Source organism: Ailuropoda melanoleuca, chromosome 5 (assembly GCF_002007445.2).
Source record: "Ailuropoda melanoleuca isolate Jingjing chromosome 5, ASM200744v2, whole genome shotgun sequence".
Taxonomy (NCBI): Eukaryota; Metazoa; Chordata; class Mammalia; order Carnivora; family Ursidae; genus Ailuropoda; species Ailuropoda melanoleuca.
The window spans coordinates 54,661,568-54,672,313 of record NC_048222.1 but is presented as its reverse complement, the minus strand read 5'-3'; positions in this window follow the sequence as shown (position 1 = coordinate 54,672,313).

The window sequence follows — 10,746 nt, the reverse complement described above, 5'->3', positions numbered from 1 at the left end:
GGATCCACGCCCTGAGCTGAAGGCAGACGCTTAACCGCTGTGCCACCCAGGCGCCCCCAGCTGAGCCTTTTCTTGTCCAGTCTGACCAACCAAAATTCCTTCCAGACTAATATGGCAAGTTTCCTTAGTAGCCCACCCACCACATTTTAACTGTCCACAATTCATTTCTTCGTCATTCATCCAACCTTCTGTGCAGACCTAAAGTAGGGATTTTTTTCTTCTGATCTGGAAGTGACTTTCTTTTAAAAATTAGGGAAATGTCAGTTTTGTGTCACTAACAGAACATGCCAATACAACTGTAAGGTATAATTTCTCATGTCCACAGGTTTTAATTGTAACAAATGTGGTACCTTTGGGGTTGGGTTTAACGGAACATTGGATGTCAGAGGGATTTAGTTTCCCAGCAGTAATCACATATTCCTGTGTACTACTTATCTATTACTGTGTAACAAATTACCCCCAGAAGTAGTGGCTAACTTCAACAAAAGACACACAGTTTCTGTGCATCAAGAATTCAGCAGTGGCTTAGTTGGGAGGTTCTAGTTCAGAGTCTCTCAAAATGTCAGCTAGGCACTAAAAAGAAGCTAGACACAAAAGACCACATATTGCATGATTCCATTTAGATTAAGTTTTCTGAAAAGGCTAATATATAGACACAGAAAATACATTAGTGGATGCCTGGGGCTGGTAGTGGAAAGGGAAGTAACTCTAATGGGCATGGCATATATTTTGGCATGATGGAAATATTCTAAATTTAGATTGTGGTCATAATTGCACAAGTCTGTAAATTTACTAGAAATCATTGAATTGTACACTTAAAATTACAGAATTTTATGGTAAATAAGCTGTAACCTCAAAAAAATCTGTCTTAATAAGGAGTGTCAGCCAGAGCAATAGTCATCTACCTGGAGGCTTGACTGAGAACGAAAAGACATTTTTCCAAGACAGCACAGTGTCATGGCTGGCAAGTTGATCTTAGTGGCTGGTTGGAGCCCTCAGTTCCCCACCATGCGGTTCTCCCCATAGGGCTGTTTGAGTCTACTCGAGACTTAGCAGGTGGTTCCCCAAGAGCAAGTGATCCAAGGGAGAGATCAAGGGGGAAACTGCAGTATCTTTTATAGTCACACACCACTACTTCCACCACCGTTTGCAGGATACACAGGCTAGCCATGATTTAGGGAGAATATTTCCCAAGAGAGTGAGTCCCAGGAAATGAGAATTACTGGAGGTTTTCTTGGAAGGTGACTGCCAAACCACCAAACTCAAGGATTTTATCTTCAAATCTCAAGGGGCATCATTTCTGTCATTCTTATTCCTACCTACACAGGTCACTGGAATTTCTACTTATAAATATAAAAGGCCATAATGCTAATCTTTGATATATCTGTTATCAGTTCTTTAATGGTGAACTAGCTATATGTTTTAAATATTGAATTTCCCAAGTGAGTACATTTATTTGTTTCAGGGATCTAATACCCATGTTTTTATTTGTTTATTTATTCGTTTTATTTTTTAGATTCCACATATGAGTGAGATCATATGGTATAAGTCTGATTCTGCTTTCTATTTCTAATACCCCTGTTTGTAAATTTTTCCTCTAGTTGTGGAGACCTTTTAGTTGTCTTACAGATGTCTAACACCTTAACCTGCTGTTTTCTTCATTTGTTAGCAATGAACACCCTGACTCTATTACCAGTTCATTTTGCAAAGTCTATTACACTAAACCTGAAATGGATGTAATAGCAATGCCTTCATTGCTTTTTTAAAAAAATTTTTGAAAAGACTTTTTATTTATTTAGAGCAAACATGGAGGGGAGGGACACAGGGAGAGGGAGAGAGAGAATCTCAAGCAGACTCCTCGCTGAGCACAGAGCCCAACATGGACTCGATCTCACAGCTCAAGAGATCATGCCCTGAGCTGAAACCAAGAGTTGGATGCTTAACCAACTGAGCCACCCAGGCACCCCTGCCTTTGATTGCTTTTGAGTCATAAGCTATAGTGGTAGTGTATTTTAATCTAAAATGTCAAGGGAACAATCCTATTTCAGTCATCTATTGCCATGTAACGAACTGCTCTGAGACTTAGTAGATTAAAACAACAATGATTTATCATTTCTTATGCTCTGTGCATTGGATAGAGAGTTCTGCTGGTTTCACTTGGGATCACCAGTGGGGCTGCTTTCAGCTGGAGGGGTCGCTTGGAGTAGAAGGTACAAAATGGCATAATGGTTGGCAGTTGATGCTAGCTGTTAGCTGGGGTGTCTTGGTTTCTTTCTACATGGCCTCTCATCCTCCCTAGGCTAGACAGACTTCCATACCGGTCTTAGGCCCAGTCTTGAAAGTCATGCACAGAGTTACTTCCACCATGTTCCTTGGTCAAAACAAGTCACAGGGTCATCATGATTCAAGAGATAGGGAAATAATTCCATCTTTCAATGGGAGGGACAGAAAAGTCATAATGCAAAAGGATATAGGAAGAATTATCCTAGCCATCTTTGCAAACAGTCTTTATCACAGACCCAAACTCTACCTCTGATCATCTCCATGGCCACTGACTTATTATTTTTGCTTTGTTTGAATTAAGAATGCACTTATAGGGGGCGCCTGGGTGGCACAGCGGTTAAGTGTCTGCCTTCGGCTCAGGGCGTGATCCCGGTGTTATGGGATCGAGCCACATCAGACTCCTCCGCTATGAGCCTGCTTCTTCCTCTCCCCACTCCCCCTGCTTGTGTTCCCTCTCTCGCTGGCTGTCTCTCTCTCTGTCGAATAAATAAATAAAATCTTTAAAAAAATGCACTTATAGGATGACAATTTTTATATATTTACTATGATGTTTGCAATGTTGTGATTTATAAGAAATATATGTTTCTCATATATATTTGGTCTTCATCTGCAGTTCTTGTCTCACAGCCCCCCACATCCTTGGAATTTTCTAAGTACTGAGAGGGATAAAAATGTCTTTTGCTATGTTACGGAGGTGACTTTTGGACCCCACCTGAGGAAGGGGGCTGATTGCCAGGGAAACCAGACCTGTGATTAGAGGGTTGGAAATTTCAGTCCCACTCCTCCCCCTACCCTACCTCCAGCAAGTGGGGAGGGGCTTGAGATCAAATCAGCCTATGGCCAATGACTTACTCAATCACGAGTATTAATGAAGCTTCCCTAAAAAACTCAAAAGGCACCTCGCTGGTCCTTTTTTGGAGAGCTCCCATGCTTGGGGAACCAGAACACTTCTGTGTACCATCAAGCTGGGCCCCAAGATCCACGAAGACAGATGCTCTCCTGTTTGTGACCTTGCCCTACGCATCTCTTCATCTAACTGTTGATTTGTATCTTTTGTCATATCCTTTAATAAACTGGTAAATGTAAATGTTTGCCTGAATTCTTTGAGTCCCTCTAACAAATTAATCTGACCTAAGGAGGAGGTCATTGGAACCTTTACTCAGTAGCTGGTTGGTTCGGAAGCACAGGTAACAGCCTGGGGCTTGCAACTGGCATTTGAAGTGGGGAGTGAAGGGCAGTCTTTCAGGACAATCCTTAACCTGTAGAATCTGATACTATCTCTGGGTAGATAGTGTCAGAATGGAGTTGAATTCTTAGACACCCCGCTGGTGTCTGAGAATTGCTTGAGGTTGGAAGGGTGGGGCATTGGAATTGAGTCCAAGAATCCTAAAAGGCTGTCCTTCCCTGCTACAGGCAGCATCAAGTTATTGTCTTCTTGGTGACTACAACTCAGAATCTTAGCTATTTAACTCACACCTTAAGCTTTTTAGCTTTTTGTCTCTAATATGGATACACTGAACAGAGGGCAATTTTTAAACACTTTTTCGAGGAGGCAGAAATGAATCTTTATGAATCTTATAAGCAGGTGAATAAGGTAAGTTTGGATCTAGTTGTATTATTTTGTTGCTAGAATCTGAGAACATTGATCATTGTAGAGGAATTGTAGCCAATGGCTCCTATCTTTGCAGGCACTATTTATGATTATACTGTGAAAAGTAAGACGTTCTACAAATGTAACTGACTTTCTTAACTATCAATGTTTAGTGGTTTCATAAACATTTAAGTGAGAGTCTAAGGGGGAACTAATTTTTTTAAAAATATTTTGTCACTTTAAATAATGTTTATGCAGAGTAGATTAGATCTGACATGAACTGACCCCTGCTTATCTTTCCAACTTCATCTTTCAGTATTCCTGACCTTTAAATATATGTTCCAACCACACTGAAGTGCTAGTAATTCCTCTGATATTTCAACTTCTGGAAACTTGCTACTTCCCCTACATAGGATTTCCCTTACCACCATCAGCACCACAGCCACTATGCCCTTTGGCTGACTAATTTCTACTCTTTCTTAAAAGTTCAGTTCAGAAGGCCCCATCTCTGGATAGCTTTGGCCACTGTGAATTAGATGCCCTGTTACGCATTCTTACAGGTATTTCCTTCCCATATCTGTCTGGAGGGCAGGGACTGTGTCTTGATGACAGCTGTTGATTGCCTTCTCCTTTATCTGCTCTCTCCTCGTTAGAACCTCCAGTTTTTAGCTGGGAAACAGATGCCTAGAATAAAGACTACATTTCCCAGCCTATGTGTTGCTATTTGTTCATGTTGCTAAGTTCTGACAAATGAGATGTTAGCTGAAGATGGAATGTATAGCAGTTTCTGGAAAAAAAAATTTTTAAAGGCACTCTTTATGCCTCATCCTTCCTTAATCCTGTTTCTCTAAAATATAAATGTGATGGCTGGAGCAACATCTTGGAACACAAGGATGAGGCTCATTCCTAGGGATGGCACAGTAGAACGTTGGAAGCTTTCCACTAAGTCCCTGGCAATCATGGAGCGCCCTTACTGGGTTCTACATCTAGATTTTTACATGAAAGAGAAATAAACTTCTGTCTTGTTTAAGCCACTATTTTTTTGTGTCTCTGTTAGAATTGTTCCTGATCCTAATTCATTTTTAGCTTTTTTTTTTTTTTTTTTTTTTTTAATTCTAAAGCCTGGCAAAGTGCCTGGAACATGGTAGGAACTCAAGAAATGTTTATTAAGCCAAGTAGTTATTAACTGTATTGGGGGTACATTATGTAAATTGAGTTAGTAAAAATCACAAATATTTTAGAACTCACATATCTTCCCAAGGCCTCAGAAAACAAAACACTGCATCCTCTGGGGAGTGGTAGACGATGGTTATGGGAATAGAGGGCTAGTGGCATTAAGATAGGGGTAAGAACTAAAGAGTTGGAATTAGTTATCGAAGCTAGGTATGGCCTACCGAATAGTAAACAGACCACTCTATGCCTCTGGAGAAATGAATTAGTTTTGCTGGCATGGTGCTTGAGAAACATTTTAAATAGGGAGTAATAAATTAATCTTGTCCTAGATTTACAGAATAAAACGAACTTAGCGTTCTTACTGCTGAGAGACCAGGCAGTATGCTACTGAGATCACCAGGTACAGTATGGTACTCTTAGGCATGGCTAAGATGCTCAGAGGACTGGACCCCCAACACCACACCCCTAATGAGAGGTGACAGGGGACAGGAATCAACACTTCCTCATGGTGTCCCTTCCTGTAAGACAAAATTCGTTTCTGGGGGCAGAAAGGAGAAAGCTCAGAAGGGTCTGCCTCCAATGGTGATGGTAGTGATGGCATGTATGTACATGTGTGGGGGGTGCTGACATGTTTAGGTGTTAACAAAAAAACTGAAGTTCTAACTTGACTCTCCTTTTAATCTAGTTCTAAATGTTGCAAGCACATTTGTACAGGCATATTCCTGTGACCGCATATGAAGCAAGATTATAAAAAATGTTCAGGACATATTAAGGTTTTACGGTATTTTTTAAAAAACAGATTGTCAAAAAGAAATCATTGTGTATCAATGGATGAATGAACAAATAAATCGTGGTATATATGTAAATAAAATATTATTCAGCCATAAGGAGGAATGAAGTACTGATACACGCTATAAAATGATTGAACCTCAAAGTATGCTCAGTGAGAGAAGCAGACACAAAAGTTGCATATTGTATGATTCCGTTTATACAAAATATCCAGAATATGTAAATCCATAGAGACAGAGAACAGATTAGTGGTTGCCAGGAGCTGGGAATGGAAGAAATGGGTAGTAAATATTTAATGGCTACTAGGTCTCCTTATGTGGTGATGAAAATGTTTTTTGAAGTATATACCCTTGACTTGTTCACTTTTCATTGTTCACATGTTATATGAATTTCACATCAACTAAAAAAAAAGAAACAGCCATATTTTGTGAATTAAAAAAAAAAAACTAGTACAAAGAAAAAATCTGGAAGGTATTTTAACAGGTCCTGTGTCTAGTTGGTGGAATTATGAACAAGTTTAATTTTAATCTTTTTGCACGTTTGTTTCCAGTTTTTCCACAGTGAACATATATATATTGGTTTTATACTGAGAAAACGTACAATGATTTTAAATTTTTAAACAAAGGGTGGCCTTTCAAGTCTATGAAGAGGTTTAATTAAGAAACTAGGAAAAACCTTGCTCATGATTAATATGTAATCTATGTCAGTTTTCCTATTGCAGAATTAGATTTTAAATGAGAATATAAGAGATTGATGGAATATATTTTACTATGTTTAAAATCCAATCATTTGCACAAACTTATATACAGAATTAAAATATGAATGCAAATGCCATGCCTAAATTTGTTTTAAAATTTCAGTGGGTTCTATACCGTGAATAAGTCTACACAGAGTATGTGTTGGGATACCTTAAGGGGTCAGATGCCTACTGGGCCTTTGACCTCAGAGTTGATGATGACTTCCATAGCTCTACAATAGTATCAGGAGGCCTAACCCCGAAATCTCACCACCTTTGAAAAGGGGTTGAGGAGCCAGTGGTAGTTCTAAGACTCATACCCCTTGTAGTTGCTTTTGACTGTTGATTTTCCTTTGCTCACTTCTCTCCTCGCACCACAACCACACATCAATTCAAATTTTTCTTCAAACCTAGCTTAAAAATCACCTCTTGGGTGAAAATCTTCCCACCACAGTGATATCAAATAAATTGATCCCACCTTATGATTCCACAAATCTTTGTGCCTCCATGATAGGATTTATCACATTATTTCTTTTATTTTTTTTTAGATTTTCTTTTAAAGATTTATTTTTCATTTCTGAGAGAGTGAGAGCATGCATGGGGGGTGTGCTGCAGATTTCTATCAAACTATACTTTTTGAAAAGTTAAAAAGCACTACTTCCATGCAAATATAAAATGAAATTGTGCCAAAGATTTTATTCAACTCATTATGAGGAAACCAGTAAGATGTTAAAACTAGTTCAAGTGAGAATTTGACTTACAGATTTATATTCTCTGAAAAAGCTTATTTGCATTGCTATGACCATGAATTCTTTGTATGCTATCACTACTCTAAAATTTAACTTCTACTCTCACAGTTGTCAAATAGCCTCAGGGCGCCTGGCCGGCTCAGTCAGTTGAACAAGAGACTTGATCTCCAGGTTGTAAGTTTGAGCCCCACACTGGGTGCACAGATTAAAAATAAAATATTAAAAAAATATATAGCCTCATCAATAGCAAATCAATCAAACAGAATCAGATAATCCCTAAATTTCCCTCAGGCGATGCCCAATACTTCACAAAGGCACATCCAATAATTTCTTTTGCCCATTTCCAAATGTTATATAATATTTCCTGATGTTTTATAGCTTGGATATCTATTTCTGCTAGAATATGCACTCAAAGCCATATCTCCAGAAAAAGGTTTAATACTGAGCTCCTTCAGGGCCTCCTGGCTGGCTCAGTTGGTATACATCGTGTGACTCTTGATCTCAGGGTTGTAAGTTTGATATTGGGTGCAGAGATTACATAAAAATAAAATCTTAGGGGCGCCTGGGTGGCACAGCGGTTAAAGCATCTGCCTTCGGCTCAGGGCGTGATCCCGGCGTTATGGGATCGAGCCCCACATCAGGCTCCTCTGCTGGGATCCTGCTTCTTCCTCTCCCACTCCCCCTGCTTGTGTTCCCTTTCTCGCTGGCTGTCTCTATCTCTGTCAAATAAATAAATAAAATCTTTAAAAAAATAAAAATAAAAAAAATAAAATAAAATCTTAAAAACAAAAAACAAAAAGCTGAGCTTCTTCATGCCAGGCTGCAAGCAAGATTCTAGAAGATACAAACATACAAAGGTAGAAAAACAGCTTTTCTGATCACAGGGACATATTTAGTATATATTAAAGGTATATAAACAAATCATTTATATACAATCAATAAGAGCTGGGACTTAGGGAGATTAACCTGTGACACTCACATAATGGAATAGTGAGAGAACTGGGGGAGAGAGGACAATTAGGATTATTCTTAGGAAAGAAGTGATCCCACGCATACCCCTATGGCCAAACCCACTCATGACTTACTGAGAATGCAGTTCAACCACATACCCGTACACATACACACACACGCACACACACAAATTTTGAACGCCATTCACTCTTGGTATGTCAGGAACAAGAAGACTAAATTATGCTACAAAGAAGAAGAGAAAATAACATTGATAATTAATATTTGCTGAGTGCATTACCTTTCATGCTTGCAAGCACCTAATTATCTAAATGCTGTTATAGATCCCTTTTTATAAGTTAGGAAACAGAAGCACATTGAGGTCATGCAATGCTAAATCTTGCCCTCTAGGAGCTGAGAGTCTAATGAAGTAGGAAAAACACAAAAACCACAGTCATATACGATACAATAACGGTACTGAGAACTACAGAGTAATGATTAATTCTACCACATATAAAAGACATTCTGGGATGCCAAACCAAATCATGCCCCTTTCTTTCAAATTGCCTCTATATACCTTCCAATCTAAAAAGGGAATCCTAACCATGTTTGCCCCATCTGACCCCACAAAGTTTTGCATCAGCTGGTTGGATCAGGGCTATACAACTATTCAAACAAGAACCAACATATAGGCCAGCTGAACCAATCCTTCTTTGAGCTGGGAATATGACACTGGGACACAGAGACCCTCAGATGAATCATGGTGGGTGTAGGACTTGAAAGGTCTTGTAAAGATTGGATTCAAGTGAGCACAAGAGAAGCCAAAACGATGCAGCAGAGGAGCCCTACGTAAGCAGAAAAGGCTGGACAGCAAAGAGAAGCGGGAAACAAAGTGGAGCACAAACAGTAGCAGAGATCAGTACGATTGGGCTTCTGCACACGTGTACACCTAATTCCAAGCTGGCTGAGTGACTTGCACACTGATGTGAGTTGAACGCATGAAGAGTACCAAGTCCAAAGGTAGCAGGCTACACAAGTTTTGTTTGGATAGACGTATGAACTGTAACTTCACTAATCATGTTTTCTAACACACATTGGATGGTTTTAAATTTTAAATAACACTGGCCACCTGCAGGGAGAACTCTAAATTAGGAAAGTCATAATATAATTCCCAAACACTCTTTCAGTTAAAGAATAAAATCACATTACTTTTATGAAACCAAAACATAATTCTTAGAGCTTCGGCCATTGGCCTGTGGACAATAATTTCTGTGTGGCACTTACTACCCATCCTCAAGTCACAAAATCAAACATGGCTTCAGATTCTCCCCCCTTCACACTTCCAGTAAGGTGCTTTCTGTGCATTAACAGCCTCTCGTGGCTTTGTACTTTCTGTTTGTTTTAATCTTTGAGTGAGTTTCTGTAGTAGTTGATCACTGGCTGGCTTTAGAACACTTTCCTTGCTCTTGTTTTTAATAGTTTCTCTAAGAGGATCACCTGGGTGGCTCAGATGGTTTAGCATCTGCCTTTGGCTCAGGTCATGATCTCCAGGTCCTGGGATCGAGCCCCGCGTTGGGCTCCCAGTTCAGTGAGGAATCTGCTTCTCCCTGTCCCTCTGCCTCTCGCCCTGCTTGTGCTCTCTCTCTCTCTCTCCCTTTCTCAAATAAATAAATAAAAATCTTTTTAAAAAATAGTTTCGCTTAGAGTCTGGCTAAAATATTAGCAGGGGGTTATGAAATTAATTGTGAATATAGGAGCAAAGTAATGTTATTTTGAGATTATCTCATATGGAACTTGATGATATTAATGTGATGGAACCCTGCCTGAACTCTAAAAAGAGCCAGTGTGGTGAGCTGAACACCCTGGGATAATCATGCCATTCTTTTTTTTTTTANATTAAAATCATATCTGTCAATAATCTCTATCAATCTAAATGGCTTAAACTCTCCCATAAAACGCCACAGGGTTGCAGATTGGATAAAAAGACATGACCCATCCATTTGCTGTCTACAAGAGACTCATTTTGAACATAAAGATACATTCAGAATGAAAGTAAAGGGATGGAATACCATCTTTCATGCCAATGGACCTTAAAAGAAAGCTGGGTNTCAGACTGAAAGTAAAGGGATGGAATACCATCTTTCATGCCAATGGACCTCAAAAGAAAGCTGGGGTAGCAATTCTCATATCAGACAGATTGGATTTTAAACTAAAGACTATAGTTAGAGACACAGAAGGGCACTATATTATTCTTAAAGGATGTATCCAACAAGTGGATATGACAATTATAAATATATATGCCCCCAACAGGGGAGCAGCAAGATACACAAGCCAACTCTTAACCAGAATAAAGAGACATATAGATAAAAATACGTTAATAGTAGGGGACCTCAACACTCCAATATCAGAAATAGAACACCCATGCAAAAAATCGACAAAGAAACAAGGGCTTTGAATGCCATACTCGAAGAGTTGGA